Source organism: Anomaloglossus baeobatrachus, unplaced genomic scaffold (assembly GCF_048569485.1).
Source record: "Anomaloglossus baeobatrachus isolate aAnoBae1 unplaced genomic scaffold, aAnoBae1.hap1 Scaffold_413, whole genome shotgun sequence".
Lineage (NCBI taxonomy): Eukaryota > Metazoa > Chordata > Amphibia > Anura > Aromobatidae > Anomaloglossus > Anomaloglossus baeobatrachus.
Window position 1 is genome coordinate 193,226 of NW_027443465.1, and position 14,349 is coordinate 207,574.

The following is a 14,349-nucleotide window of genomic DNA, read 5'->3' on the forward strand; positions in this document are numbered from 1 at the left end:
TATTTTCGGTTTGAACAGTGCACAACATGAAGAGACGGAACACTGGCGGCTTGTCACAATGCCCCCCGATGACATCACAATAGCGCTGCTGCCTAGAAAACAAGCTGCGCAGAAGAAGTTGTTCTTTGGGTGGGAGGGTGGGCTAGTGGAAGGAGGGGGCAATCTCTTTTTTTCCCGGGTGGTAGGGGGATGACAGGAGAAGGGAAGCGGGTGGTGAGAAAGGTACAGAGGGCAGGGTTTGGGGGCTGGGAAGGAAAGGGAAAAGATTAGGGTTTGGGGATGATGAAAGGGCTTTCTACGGGTAAGGATGGCAAAGGGTGGCAGTGACGGAAAGTCAGGCAACCTGTCCTGTCCGTCTTTTTGTATCGTGAATTGGAAAGACTGCAAGGGGGAGGGGAGTTGCTTGCGCCCTAAAGGAGGAGTTATTCAGATTCATTGCAGTGGGCGGCGGCTGCAAAACGCACCATTCTTCTTGTTTTTGCTCTGCAAAGCAGCCTTTTCAAGGGTTGGCTTGGGTGACAAAATGTCTTGTGTAGGCGTGGGTTTGTCTCCCTCTCGCTCTCTCTCCCTAAGATGTGTCCGGCATAGGCCAGGGTGCCACTCGAGGCCCAAACCAATTCTGGTTATCGCTTCTCGGCCTTTTGGCTAAGATCAAGTGTAGTATCTGTTCTTATCAGTTTAATATCTGATACGTCCCCTATCTGGGGACCATATATTAAATGGATTTTTAGAACAGGGAGATGGAAAAAGAGCTTGCTCTGTCCACTCCACGCATTGACCTGGTATTGCAGTACCTCCAGGAACGGTGCACCCCTTCTTAACCCAGTTTCCAAAAGCAGAACTCGATTCACCTGATTCATATTAGCCCGATTAGCGAATTGAAATGAATTTTTATCTAACACACTTTTTACTTGCTTTATTCATCCAAATAGCAAACTCATCACCACTCAACTTCACCAACTCTGCTATGTCCCGTGCAGTATCTTGTTGTCAGTCTAATCTAGATCATGTGTAATTGAATGGAATAGATCCCTTTTGGACAAAGTGGAGTCAGATGCTGCAGTGACCACAGGTGTGAGAGGATCTACAATTGGCATCTGGTGTTATCTCTCTGCTTCCACTCCAAATAAAGTTACCTGTTGTTACCTGAACGTCAAATACTAAGAATGGGCGGCCTATGAAAGAATTAGTACTTTCATTAAGTATACTAAACCGGCTAATTGGGAATAGACAAACTGTAAAAAGCCCTCTGAGAAAGCCCCTCTCTAACCTTTGTTAGTAAGCTTTTCTGTAGCCTGCCTGTTGATGTATTTTCGGTTTGAACAGTGCACAACATGAAGAGACGGAACACTGGCGGCTTGTCACAATGCCCCCCGATGACATCACAATAGCGCTGCTGCCTAGAAAACAAGCTGCGCAGAAGAAGTTGTTCTTTGGGTGGGAGGGTGGGCTAGTGGAAGGAGGGGGCAATCTCTTTTTTTCCCGGGTGGTAGGGGGATGACAGGAGAAGGGAAGCGGGTGGTGAGAAAGGTACAGAGGGCAGGGTTTGGGGGCTGGGAAGGAAAGGGAAAAGATTAGGGTTTGGGGATGATGAAAGGGCTTTCTACGGGTAAGGATGGCAAAGGGTGGCAGTGACGGAAAGTCAGGCAACCTGTCCTGTCCGTCTTTTTGTATCGTGAATTGGAAAGACTGCAAGGGGGAGGGGAGTTGCTTGCGCCCTAAAGGAGGAGTTATTCAGATTCATTGCAGTGGGCGGCGGCTGCAAAACGCACCATTCTTCTTGTTTTTGCTCTGCAAAGCAGCCTTTTCAAGGGTTGGCTTGGGTGACAAAATGTCTTGTGTAGGCGTGGGTTTGTCTCCCTCTCGCTCTCTCTCCCTAAGATGTGTCCGGCATAGGCCAGGGTGCCACTCGAGGCCCAAACCAATTCTGGTTATCGCTTCTCGGCCTTTTGGCTAAGATCAAGTGTAGTATCTGTTCTTATCAGTTTAATATCTGATACGTCCCCTATCTGGGGACCATATATTAAATGGATTTTTAGAACAGGGAGATGGAAAAAGAGCTTGCTCTGTCCACTCCACGCATTGACCTGGTATTGCAGTACCTCCAGGAACGGTGCACCCCTTCTTAACCCAGTTTCCAAAAGCAGAACTCGATTCACCTGATTCATATTAGCCCGATTAGCGAATTGAAATGAATTTTTATCTAACACACTTTTTACTTGCTTTATTCATCCAAATAGCAAACTCATCACCACTCAACTTCACCAACTCTGCTATGTCCCGTGCAGTATCTTGTTGTCAGTCTAATCTAGATCATGTGTAATTGAATGGAATAGATCCCTTTTGGACAAAGTGGAGTCAGATGCTGCAGTGACCACAGGTGTGAGAGGATCTACAATTGGCATCTGGTGTTATCTCTCTGCTTCCACTCCAAATAAAGTTACCTGTTGTTACCTGAACGTCAAATACTAAGAATGGGCGGCCTATGAAAGAATTAGTACTTTCATTAAGTATACTAAACCGGCTAATTGGGAATAGACAAACTGTAAAAAGCCCTCTGAGAAAGCCCCTCTCTAACCTTTGTTAGTAAGCTTTTCTGTAGCCTGCCTGTTGATGTATTTTCGGTTTGAACAGTGCACAACATGAAGAGACGGAACACTGGCGGCTTGTCACAATGCCCCCCGATGACATCACAATAGCGCTGCTGCCTAGAAAACAAGCTGCGCAGAAGAAGTTGTTCTTTGGGTGGGAGGGTGGGCTAGTGGAAGGAGGGGGCAATCTCTTTTTTTCCCGGGTGGTAGGGGGATGACAGGAGAAGGGAAGCGGGTGGTGAGAAAGGTACAGAGGGCAGGGTTTGGGGGCTGGGAAGGAAAGGGAAAAGATTAGGGTTTGGGGATGATGAAAGGGCTTTCTACGGGTAAGGATGGCAAAGGGTGGCAGTGACGGAAAGTCAGGCAACCTGTCCTGTCCGTCTTTTTGTATCGTGAATTGGAAAGACTGCAAGGGGGAGGGGAGTTGCTTGCGCCCTAAAGGAGGAGTTATTCAGATTCATTGCAGTGGGCGGCGGCTGCAAAACGCACCATTCTTCTTGTTTTTGCTCTGCAAAGCAGCCTTTTCAAGGGTTGGCTTGGGTGACAAAATGTCTTGTGTAGGCGTGGGTTTGTCTCCCTCTCGCTCTCTCTCCCTAAGATGTGTCCGGCATAGGCCAGGGTGCCACTCGAGGCCCAAACCAATTCTGGTTATCGCTTCTCGGCCTTTTGGCTAAGATCAAGTGTAGTATCTGTTCTTATCAGTTTAATATCTGATACGTCCCCTATCTGGGGACCATATATTAAATGGATTTTTAGAACAGGGAGATGGAAAAAGAGCTTGCTCTGTCCACTCCACGCATTGACCTGGTATTGCAGTACCTCCAGGAACGGTGCACCCCTTCTTAACCCAGTTTCCAAAAGCAGAACTCGATTCACCTGATTCATATTAGCCCGATTAGCGAATTGAAATGAATTTTTATCTAACACACTTTTTACTTGCTTTATTCATCCAAATAGCAAACTCATCACCACTCAACTTCACCAACTCTGCTATGTCCCGTGCAGTATCTTGTTGTCAGTCTAATCTAGATCATGTGTAATTGAATGGAATAGATCCCTTTTGGACAAAGTGGAGTCAGATGCTGCAGTGACCACAGGTGTGAGAGGATCTACAATTGGCATCTGGTGTTATCTCTCTGCTTCCACTCCAAATAAAGTTACCTGTTGTTACCTGAACGTCAAATACTAAGAATGGGCGGCCTATGAAAGAATTAGTACTTTCATTAAGTATACTAAACCGGCTAATTGGGAATAGACAAACTGTAAAAAGCCCTCTGAGAAAGTCCCTCTCTAACCTTTGTTAGTAAGCTTTTCTGTAGCCTGCCTGTTGATGTATTTTCGGTTTGAACAGTGCACAACATGAAGAGACGGAACACTGGCGGCTTGTCACAATGCCCCCCGATGACATCACAATAGCGCTGCTGCCTAGAAAACAAGCTGCGCAGAAGAAGTTGTTCTTTGGGTGGGAGGGTGGGCTAGTGGAAGGAGGGGGCAATCTCTTTTTTTCCCGGGTGGTAGGGGGATGACAGGAGAAGGGAAGCGGGTGGTGAGAAAGGTACAGAGGGAAGGGTTTGGGGGCTGGGAAGGAAAGGGAAAAGATTAGGGTTTGGGGATGATGAAAGGGCTTTCTACGGGTAAGGATGGCAAAGGGTGGCAGTGACGGAAAGTCAGGCAACCTGTCCTGTCCGTCTTTTTGTATCGTGAATTGGAAAGACTGCAAGGGGGAGGGGAGTTGCTTGCGCCCTAAAGGAGGAGTTATTCAGATTCATTGCAGTGGGCGGCGGCTGCAAAACGCACCATTCTTCTTGTTTTTGCTCTGCAAAGCAGCCTTTTCAAGGGTTGGCTTGGGTGACAAAATGTCTTGTGTAGGCGTGGGTTTGTCTCCCTCTCGCTCTCTCTCCCTAAGATGTGTCCGGCATAGGCCAGGGTGCCACTCGAGGCCCAAACCAATTCTGGTTATCGCTTCTCGGCCTTTTGGCTAAGATCAAGTGTAGTATCTGTTCTTATCAGTTTAATATCTGATACGTCCCCTATCTGGGGACCATATATTAAATGGATTTTTAGAACAGGGAGATGGAAAAAGAGCTTGCTCTGTCCACTCCACGCATTGACCTGGTATTGCAGTACCTCCAGGAACGGTGCACCCCTTCTTAACCCAGTTTCCAAAAGCAGAACTCGATTCACCTGATTCATATTAGCCCGATTAGCGAATTGAAATGAATTTTTATCTAACACACTTTTTACTTGCTTTATTCATCCAAATAGCAAACTCATCACCACTCAACTTCACCAACTCTGCTATGTCCCGTGCAGTATCTTGTTGTCAGTCTAATCTAGATCATGTGTAATTGAATGGAATAGATCCCTTTTGGACAAAGTGGAGTCAGATGCTGCAGTGACCACAGGTGTGAGAGGATCTACAATTGGCATCTGGTGTTATCTCTCTGCTTCCACTCCAAATAAAGTTACCTGTTGTTACCTGAACGTCAAATACTAAGAATGGGCGGCCTATGAAAGAATTAGGACTTTCATTAAGTATACTAAACCGGCTAATTGGGAATAGACAAACTGTAAAAAGCCCTCTGAGAAAGCCCCTCTCTAACCTTTGTTAGTAAGCTTTTCTGTAGCCTGCCTGTTGATGTATTTTCGGTTTGAACAGTGCACAACATGAAGAGACGGAACACTGGCGGCTTGTCACAATGCCCCCCGATGACATCACAATAGCGCTGCTGCCTAGAAAACAAGCTGCGCAGAAGAAGTTGTTCTTTGGGTGGGAGGGTGGGCTAGTGGAAGGAGGGGGCAATCTCTTTTTTTCCCGGGTGGTAGGGGGATGACAGGAGAAGGGAAGCGGGTGGTGAGAAAGGTACAGAGGGCAGGGTTTGGGGGCTGGGAAGGAAAGGGAAAAGATTAGGGTTTGGGGATGATGAAAGGGCTTTCTACGGGTAAGGATGGCAAAGGGTGGCAGTGACGGAAAGTCAGGCAACCTGTCCTGTCCGTCTTTTTGTATCGTGAATTGGAAAGACTGCAAGGGGGAGGGGAGTTGCTTGCGCCCTAAAGGAGGAGTTATTCAGATTCATTGCAGTGGGCGGCGGCTGCAAAACGCACCATTCTTCTTGTTTTTGCTCTGCAAAGCAGCCTTTTCAAGGGTTGGCTTGGGTGACAAAATGTCTTGTGTAGGCGTGGGTTTGTCTCCCTCTCGCTCTCTCTCCCTAAGATGTGTCCGGCATAGGCCAGGGTGCCACTCGAGGCCCAAACCAATTCTGGTTATCGCTTCTCGGCCTTTTGGCTAAGATCAAGTGTAGTATCTGTTCTTATCAGTTTAATATCTGATACGTCCCCTATCTGGGGACCATATATTAAATGGATTTTTAGAACAGGGAGATGGAAAAAGAGCTTGCTCTGTCCACTCCACGCATTGACCTGGTATTGCAGTACCTCCAGGAACGGTGCACCCCTTCTTAACCCAGTTTCCAAAAGCAGAACTCGATTCACCTGATTCATATTAGCCCGATTAGCGAATTGAAATGAATTTTTATCTAACACACTTTTTACTTGCTTTATTCATCCAAATAGCAAACTCATCACCACTCAACTTCACCAACTCTGCTATGTCCCGTGCAGTATCTTGTTGTCAGTCTAATCTAGATCATGTGTAATTGAATGGAATAGATCCCTTTTGGACAAAGTGGAGTCAGATGCTGCAGTGACCACAGGTGTGAGAGGATCTACAATTGGCATCTGGTGTTATCTCTCTGCTTCCACTCCAAATAAAGTTACCTGTTGTTACCTGAACGTCAAATACTAAGAATGGGCGGCCTATGAAAGAATTAGTACTTTCATTAAGTATACTAAACCGGCTAATTGGGAATAGACAAACTGTAAAAAGCCCTCTGAGAAAGCCCCTCTCTAACCTTTGTTAGTAAGCTTTTCTGTAGCCTGCCTGTTGATGTATTTTCGGTTTGAACAGTGCACAACATGAAGAGACGGAACACTGGCGGCTTGTCACAATGCCCCCCGATGACATCACAATAGCGCTGCTGCCTAGAAAACAAGCTGCGCAGAAGAAGTTGTTCTTTGGGTGGGAGGGTGGGCTAGTGGAAGGAGGGGGCAATCTCTTTTTTTCCCGGGTGGTAGGGGGATGACAGGAGAAGGGAAGCGGGTGGTGAGAAAGGTACAGAGGGCAGGGTTTGGGGGCTGGGAAGGAAAGGGAAAAGATTAGGGTTTGGGGATGATGAAAGGGCTTTCTACGGGTAAGGATGGCAAAGGGTGGCAGTGACGGAAAGTCAGGCAACCTGTCCTGTCCGTCTTTTTGTATCGTGAATTGGAAAGACTGCAAGGGGGAGGGGAGTTGCTTGCGCCCTAAAGGAGGAGTTATTCAGATTCATTGCAGTGGGCGGCGGCTGCAAAACGCACCATTCTTCTTGTTTTTGCTCTGCAAAGCAGCCTTTTCAAGGGTTGGCTTGGGTGACAAAATGTCTTGTGTAGGCGTGGGTTTGTCTCCCTCTCGCTCTCTCTCCCTAAGATGTGTCCGGCATAGGCCAGGGTGCCACTCGAGGCCCAAACCAATTCTGGTTATCGCTTCTCGGCCTTTTGGCTAAGATCAAGTGTAGTATCTGTTCTTATCAGTTTAATATCTGATACGTCCCCTATCTGGGGACCATATATTAAATGGATTTTTAGAACAGGGAGATGGAAAAAGAGCTTGCTCTGTCCACTCCACGCATTGACCTGGTATTGCAGTACCTCCAGGAACGGTGCACCCCTTCTTAACCCAGTTTCCAAAAGCAGAACTCGATTCACCTGATTCATATTAGCCCGATTAGCGAATTGAAATGAATTTTTATCTAACACACTTTTTACTTGCTTTATTCATCCAAATAGCAAACTCATCACCACTCAACTTCACCAACTCTGCTATGTCCCGTGCAGTATCTTGTTGTCAGTCTAATCTAGATCATGTGTAATTGAATGGAATAGATCCCTTTTGGACAAAGTGGAGTCAGATGCTGCAGTGACCACAGGTGTGAGAGGATCTACAATTGGCATCTGGTGTTATCTCTCTGCTTCCACTCCAAATAAAGTTACCTGTTGTTACCTGAACGTCAAATACTAAGAATGGGCGGCCTATGAAAGAATTAGTACTTTCATTAAGTATACTAAACCGGCTAATTGGGAATAGACAAACTGTAAAAAGCCCTCTGAGAAAGCCCCTCTCTAACCTTTGTTAGTAAGCTTTTCTGTAGCCTGCCTGTTGATGTATTTTCGGTTTGAACAGTGCACAACATGAAGAGACGGAACACTGGCGGCTTGTCACAATGCCCCCCGATGACATCACAATAGCGCTGCTGCCTAGAAAACAAGCTGCGCAGAAGAAGTTGTTCTTTGGGTGGGAGGGTGGGCTAGTGGAAGGAGGGGGCAATCTCTTTTTTTCCCGGGTGGTAGGGGGATGACAGGAGAAGGGAAGCGGGTGGTGAGAAAGGTACAGAGGGCAGGGTTTGGGGGCTGGGAAGGAAAGGGAAAAGATTAGGGTTTGGGGATGATGAAAGGGCTTTCTACGGGTAAGGATGGCAAAGGGTGGCAGTGACGGAAAGTCAGGCAACCTGTCCTGTCCGTCTTTTTGTATCGTGAATTGGAAAGACTGCAAGGGGGAGGGGAGTTGCTTGCGCCCTAAAGGAGGAGTTATTCAGATTCATTGCAGTGGGCGGCGGCTGCAAAACGCACCATTCTTCTTGTTTTTGCTCTGCAAAGCAGCCTTTTCAAGGGTTGGCTTGGGTGACAAAATGTCTTGTGTAGGCGTGGGTTTGTCTCCCTCTCGCTCTCTCTCCCTAAGATGTGTCCGGCATAGGCCAGGGTGCCACTCGAGGCCCAAACCAATTCTGGTTATCGCTTCTCGGCCTTTTGGCTAAGATCAAGTGTAGTATCTGTTCTTATCAGTTTAATATCTGATACGTCCCCTATCTGGGGACCATATATTAAATGGATTTTTAGAACAGGGAGATGGAAAAAGAGCTTGCTCTGTCCACTCCACGCATTGACCTGGTATTGCAGTACCTCCAGGAACGGTGCACCCCTTCTTAACCCAGTTTCCAAAAGCAGAACTCGATTCACCTGATTCATATTAGCCCGATTAGCGAATTGAAATGAATTTTTATCTAACACACTTTTTACTTGCTTTATTCATCCAAATAGCAAACTCATCACCACTCAACTTCACCAACTCTGCTATGTCCCGTGCAGTATCTTGTTGTCAGTCTAATCTAGATCATGTGTAATTGAATGGAATAGATCCCTTTTGGACAAAGTGGAGTCAGATGCTGCAGTGACCACAGGTGTGAGAGGATCTACAATTGGCATCTGGTGTTATCTCTCTGCTTCCACTCCAAATAAAGTTACCTGTTGTTACCTGAACGTCAAATACTAAGAATGGGCGGCCTATGAAAGAATTAGTACTTTCATTAAGTATACTAAACCGGCTAATTGGGAATAGACAAACTGTAAAAAGCCCTCTGAGAAAGCCCCTCTCTAACCTTTGTTAGTAAGCTTTTCTGTAGCCTGCCTGTTGATGTATTTTCGGTTTGAACAGTGCACAACATGAAGAGACGGAACACTGGCGGCTTGTCACAATGCCCCCCGATGACATCACAATAGCGCTGCTGCCTAGAAAACAAGCTGCGCAGAAGAAGTTGTTCTTTGGGTGGGAGGGTGGGCTAGTGGAAGGAGGGGGCAATCTCTTTTTTTCCCGGGTGGTAGGGGGATGACAGGAGAAGGGAAGCGGGTGGTGAGAAAGGTACAGAGGGCAGGGTTTGGGGGCTGGGAAGGAAAGGGAAAAGATTAGGGTTTGGGGATGATGAAAGGGCTTTCTACGGGTAAGGATGGCAAAGGGTGGCAGTGACGGAAAGTCAGGCAACCTGTCCTGTCCGTCTTTTTGTATCGTGAATTGGAAAGACTGCAAGGGGGAGGGGAGTTGCTTGCGCCCTAAAGGAGGAGTTATTCAGATTCATTGCAGTGGGCGGCGGCTGCAAAACGCACCATTCTTCTTGTTTTTGCTCTGCAAAGCAGCCTTTTCAAGGGTTGGCTTGGGTGACAAAATGTCTTGTGTAGGCGTGGGTTTGTCTCCCTCTCGCTCTCTCTCCCTAAGATGTGTCCGGCATAGGCCAGGGTGCCACTCGAGGCCCAAACCAATTCTGGTTATCGCTTCTCGGCCTTTTGGCTAAGATCAAGTGTAGTATCTGTTCTTATCAGTTTAATATCTGATACGTCCCCTATCTGGGGACCATATATTAAATGGATTTTTAGAACAGGGAGATGGAAAAAGAGCTTGCTCTGTCCACTCCACGCATTGACCTGGTATTGCAGTACCTCCAGGAACGGTGCACCCCTTCTTAACCCAGTTTCCAAAAGCAGAACTCGATTCACCTGATTCATATTAGCCCGATTAGCGAATTGAAATGAATTTTTATCTAACACACTTTTTACTTGCTTTATTCATCCAAATAGCAAACTCATCACCACTCAACTTCACCAACTCTGCTATGTCCCGTGCAGTATCTTGTTGTCAGTCTAATCTAGATCATGTGTAATTGAATGGAATAGATCCCTTTTGGACAAAGTGGAGTCAGATGCTGCAGTGACCACAGGTGTGAGAGGATCTACAATTGGCATCTGGTGTTATCTCTCTGCTTCCACTCCAAATAAAGTTACCTGTTGTTACCTGAACGTCAAATACTAAGAATGGGCGGCCTATGAAAGAATTAGTACTTTCATTAAGTATACTAAACCGGCTAATTGGGAATAGACAAACTGTAAAAAGCCCTCTGAGAAAGCCCCTCTCTAACCTTTGTTAGTAAGCTTTTCTGTAGCCTGCCTGTTGATGTATTTTCGGTTTGAACAGTGCACAACATGAAGAGACGGAACACTGGCGGCTTGTCACAATGCCCCCCGATGACATCACAATAGCGCTGCTGCCTAGAAAACAAGCTGCGCAGAAGAAGTTGTTCTTTGGGTGGGAGGGTGGGCTAGTGGAAGGAGGGGGCAATCTCTTTTTTTCCCGGGAGGTAGGGGGATGACAGGAGAAGGGAAGCGGGTGGTGAGAAAGGTACAGAGGGCAGGGTTTGGGGGCTGGGAAGGAAAGGGAAAAGATTAGGGTTTGGGGATGATGAAAGGGCTTTCTACGGGTAAGGATGGCAAAGGGTGGCAGTGACGGAAAGTCAGGCAACCTGTCCTGTCCGTCTTTTTGTATCGTGAATTGGAAAGACTGCAAGGGGGAGGGGAGTTGCTTGCGCCCTAAAGGAGGAGTTATTCAGATTCATTGCAGTGGGCGGCGGCTGCAAAACGCACCATTCTTCTTGTTTTTGCTCTGCAAAGCAGCCTTTTCAAGGGTTGGCTTGGGTGACAAAATGTCTTGTGTAGGCGTGGGTTTGTCTCCCTCTCGCTCTCTCTCCCTAAGATGTGTCCGGCATAGGCCAGGGTGCCACTCGAGGCCCAAACCAATTCTGGTTATCGCTTCTCGGCCTTTTGGCTAAGATCAAGTGTAGTATCTGTTCTTATCAGTTTAATATCTGATACGTCCCCTATCTGGGGACCATATATTAAATGGATTTTTAGAACAGGGAGATGGAAAAAGAGCTTGCTCTGTCCACTCCACGCATTGACCTGGTATTGCAGTACCTCCAGGAACGGTGCACCCCTTCTTAACCCAGTTTCCAAAAGCAGAACTCGATTCACCTGATTCATATTAGCCCGATTAGCGAATTGAAATGAATTTTTATCTAACACACTTTTTACTTGCTTTATTCATCCAAATAGCAAACTCATCACCACTCAACTTCACCAACTCTGCTATGTCCCGTGCAGTATCTTGTTGTCAGTCTAATCTAGATCATGTGTAATTGAATGGAATAGATCCCTTTTGGACAAAGTGGAGTCAGATGCTGCAGTGACCACAGGTGTGAGAGGATCTACAATTGGCATCTGGTGTTATCTCTCTGCTTCCACTCCAAATAAAGTTACCTGTTGTTACCTGAACGTCAAATACTAAGAATGGGCGGCCTATGAAAGAATTAGTACTTTCATTAAGTATACTAAACCGGCTAATTGGGAATAGACAAACTGTAAAAAGCCCTCTGAGAAAGCCCCTCTCTAACCTTTGTTAGTAAGCTTTTCTGTAGCCTGCCTGTTGATGTATTTTCGGTTTGAACAGTGCACAACATGAAGAGACGGAACACTGGCGGCTTGTCACAATGCCCCCCGATGACATCACAATAGCGCTGCTGCCTAGAAAACAAGCTGCGCAGAAGAAGTTGTTCTTTGGGTGGGAGGGTGGGCTAGTGGAAGGAGGGGGCAATCTCTTTTTTTCCCGGGTGGTAGGGGGATGACAGGAGAAGGGAAGCGGGTGGTGAGAAAGGTACAGAGGGCAGGGTTTGGGGGCTGGGAAGGAAAGGGAAAAGATTAGGGTTTGGGGATGATGAAAGGGCTTTCTACGGGTAAGGATGGCAAAGGGTGGCAGTGACGGAAAGTCAGGCAACCTGTCCTGTCCGTCTTTTTGTATCGTGAATTGGAAAGACTGCAAGGGGGAGGGGAGTTGCTTGCGCCCTAAAGGAGGAGTTATTCAGATTCATTGCAGTGGGCGGCGGCTGCAAAACGCACCATTCTTCTTGTTTTTGCTCTGCAAAGCAGCCTTTTCAAGGGTTGGCTTGGGTGACAAAATGTCTTGTGTAGGCGTGGGTTTGTCTCCCTCTCGCTCTCTCTCCCTAAGATGTGTCCGGCATAGGCCAGGGTGCCACTCGAGGCCCAAACCAATTCTGGTTATCGCTTCTCGGCCTTTTGGCTAAGATCAAGTGTAGTATCTGTTCTTATCAGTTTAATATCTGATACGTCCCCTATCTGGGGACCATATATTAAATGGATTTTTAGAACAGGGAGATGGAAAAAGAGCTTGCTCTGTCCACTCCACGCATTGACCTGGTATTGCAGTACCTCCAGGAACGGTGCACCCCTTCTTAACCCAGTTTCCAAAAGCAGAACTCGATTCACCTGATTCATATTAGCCCGATTAGCGAATTGAAATGAATTTTTATCTAACACACTTTTTACTTGCTTTATTCATCCAAATAGCAAACTCATCACCACTCAACTTCACCAACTCTGCTATGTCCCGTGCAGTATCTTGTTGTCAGTCTAATCTAGATCATGTGTAATTGAATGGAATAGATCCCTTTTGGACAAAGTGGAGTCAGATGCTGCAGTGACCACAGGTGTGAGAGGATCTACAATTGGCATCTGGTGTTATCTCTCTGCTTCCACTCCAAATAAAGTTACCTGTTGTTACCTGAACGTCAAATACTAAGAATGGGCGGCCTATGAAAGAATTAGTACTTTCATTAAGTATACTAAACCGGCTAATTGGGAATAGACAAACTGTAAAAAGCCCTCTGAGAAAGCCCCTCTCTAACCTTTGTTAGTAAGCTTTTCTGTAGCCTGCCTGTTGATGTATTTTCGGTTTGAACAGTGCACAACATGAAGAGACGGAACACTGGCGGCTTGTCACAATGCCCCCCGATGACATCACAATAGCGCTGCTGCCTAGAAAACAAGCTGCGCAGAAGAAGTTGTTCTTTGGGTGGGAGGGTGGGCTAGTGGAAGGAGGGGGCAATCTCTTTTTTTCCCGGGTGGTAGGGGGATGACAGGAGAAGGGAAGCGGGTGGTGAGAAAGGTACAGAGGGCAGGGTTTGGGGGCTGGGAAGGAAAGGGAAAAGATTAGGGTTTGGGGATGATGAAAGGGCTTTCTACGGGTAAGGATGGCAAAGGGTGGCAGTGACGGAAAGTCAGGCAACCTGTCCTGTCCGTCTTTTTGTATCGTGAATTGGAAAGACTGCAAGGGGGAGGGGAGTTGCTTGCGCCCTAAAGGAGGAGTTATTCAGATTCATTGCAGTGGGCGGCGGCTGCAAAACGCACCATTCTTCTTGTTTTTGCTCTGCAAAGCAGCCTTTTCAAGGGTTGGCTTGGGTGACAAAATGTCTTGTGTAGGCGTGGGTTTGTCTCCCTCTCGCTCTCTCTCCCTAAGATGTGTCCGGCATAGGCCAGGGTGCCACTCGAGGCCCAAACCAATTCTGGTTATCGCTTCTCGGCCTTTTGGCTAAGATCAAGTGTAGTATCTGTTCTTATCAGTTTAATATCTGATACGTCCCCTATCTGGGGACCATATATTAAATGGATTTTTAGAACAGGGAGATGGAAAAAGAGCTTGCTCTGTCCACTCCACGCATTGACCTGGTATTGCAGTACCTCCAGGAACGGTGCACCCCTTCTTAACCCAGTTTCCAAAAGCAGAACTCGATTCACCTGATTCATATTAGCCCGATTAGCGAATTGAAATGAATTTTTATCTAACACACTTTTTACTTGCTTTATTCATCCAAATAGCAAACTCATCACCACTCAACTTCACCAACTCTGCTATGTCCCGTGCAGTATCTTGTTGTCAGTCTAATCTAGATCATGTGTAATTGAATGGAATAGATCCCTTTTGGACAAAGTGGAGTCAGATGCTGCAGTGACCACAGGTGTGAGAGGATCTACAATTGGCATCTGGTGTTATCTCTCTGCTTCCACTCCAAATAAAGTTACCTGTTGTTACCTGAACGTCAAATACTAAGAATGGGCGGCCTATGAAAGAATTAGTACTTTCATTAAGTATACTAAACCGGCTAATTGGGAATAGACAAACTGTAAAAAGCCCTCTGAGAAAGCCCCTCTCTAA

General features: G+C 46.7%; 11 non-coding genes across 11 annotated transcripts; all 11 read left to right on the forward strand.

Annotated features, from left to right (window-relative positions):
- The first annotated feature begins 625 nt into the window (after positions 1–625).
- On the forward strand, positions 626–816 carry LOC142277742 (U2 spliceosomal RNA). The gene has a single exon (XR_012740855.1). It is a non-coding gene; the product is annotated as a U2 spliceosomal RNA (small nuclear RNA).
- A 1,117-nt stretch (positions 817–1,933) lies between these two features.
- Positions 1,934–2,124, forward strand: LOC142277743 (U2 spliceosomal RNA). Its single transcript, XR_012740856.1, has one exon. It is a non-coding gene; the product is annotated as a U2 spliceosomal RNA (small nuclear RNA).
- A 1,117-nt stretch (positions 2,125–3,241) lies between these two features.
- LOC142277744 (U2 spliceosomal RNA) lies at positions 3,242–3,432 on the forward strand. Its single transcript, XR_012740857.1, has one exon. It is a non-coding gene; the product is annotated as a U2 spliceosomal RNA (small nuclear RNA).
- Positions 3,433–4,549: 1,117 nt separating this feature from the next.
- Positions 4,550–4,740, forward strand: LOC142277746 (U2 spliceosomal RNA). Its single transcript, XR_012740859.1, has one exon. It is a non-coding gene; the product is annotated as a U2 spliceosomal RNA (small nuclear RNA).
- Positions 4,741–5,857: 1,117 nt separating this feature from the next.
- LOC142277747 (U2 spliceosomal RNA) lies at positions 5,858–6,048 on the forward strand. The gene has a single exon (XR_012740860.1). It is a non-coding gene; the product is annotated as a U2 spliceosomal RNA (small nuclear RNA).
- Positions 6,049–7,165: 1,117 nt separating this feature from the next.
- LOC142277748 (U2 spliceosomal RNA) lies at positions 7,166–7,356 on the forward strand. Its single transcript, XR_012740861.1, has one exon. It is a non-coding gene; the product is annotated as a U2 spliceosomal RNA (small nuclear RNA).
- A 1,117-nt stretch (positions 7,357–8,473) lies between these two features.
- LOC142277749 (U2 spliceosomal RNA) lies at positions 8,474–8,664 on the forward strand. Its single transcript, XR_012740862.1, has one exon. It is a non-coding gene; the product is annotated as a U2 spliceosomal RNA (small nuclear RNA).
- A 1,117-nt stretch (positions 8,665–9,781) lies between these two features.
- On the forward strand, positions 9,782–9,972 carry LOC142277750 (U2 spliceosomal RNA). Its single transcript, XR_012740863.1, has one exon. It is a non-coding gene; the product is annotated as a U2 spliceosomal RNA (small nuclear RNA).
- A 1,117-nt stretch (positions 9,973–11,089) lies between these two features.
- On the forward strand, positions 11,090–11,280 carry LOC142277752 (U2 spliceosomal RNA). The gene has a single exon (XR_012740864.1). It is a non-coding gene; the product is annotated as a U2 spliceosomal RNA (small nuclear RNA).
- Positions 11,281–12,397: 1,117 nt separating this feature from the next.
- Positions 12,398–12,588, forward strand: LOC142277753 (U2 spliceosomal RNA). Its single transcript, XR_012740865.1, has one exon. It is a non-coding gene; the product is annotated as a U2 spliceosomal RNA (small nuclear RNA).
- Positions 12,589–13,705: 1,117 nt separating this feature from the next.
- Positions 13,706–13,896, forward strand: LOC142277754 (U2 spliceosomal RNA). The gene has a single exon (XR_012740866.1). It is a non-coding gene; the product is annotated as a U2 spliceosomal RNA (small nuclear RNA).
- The last annotated feature ends 453 nt before the right edge of the window (positions 13,897–14,349 follow it).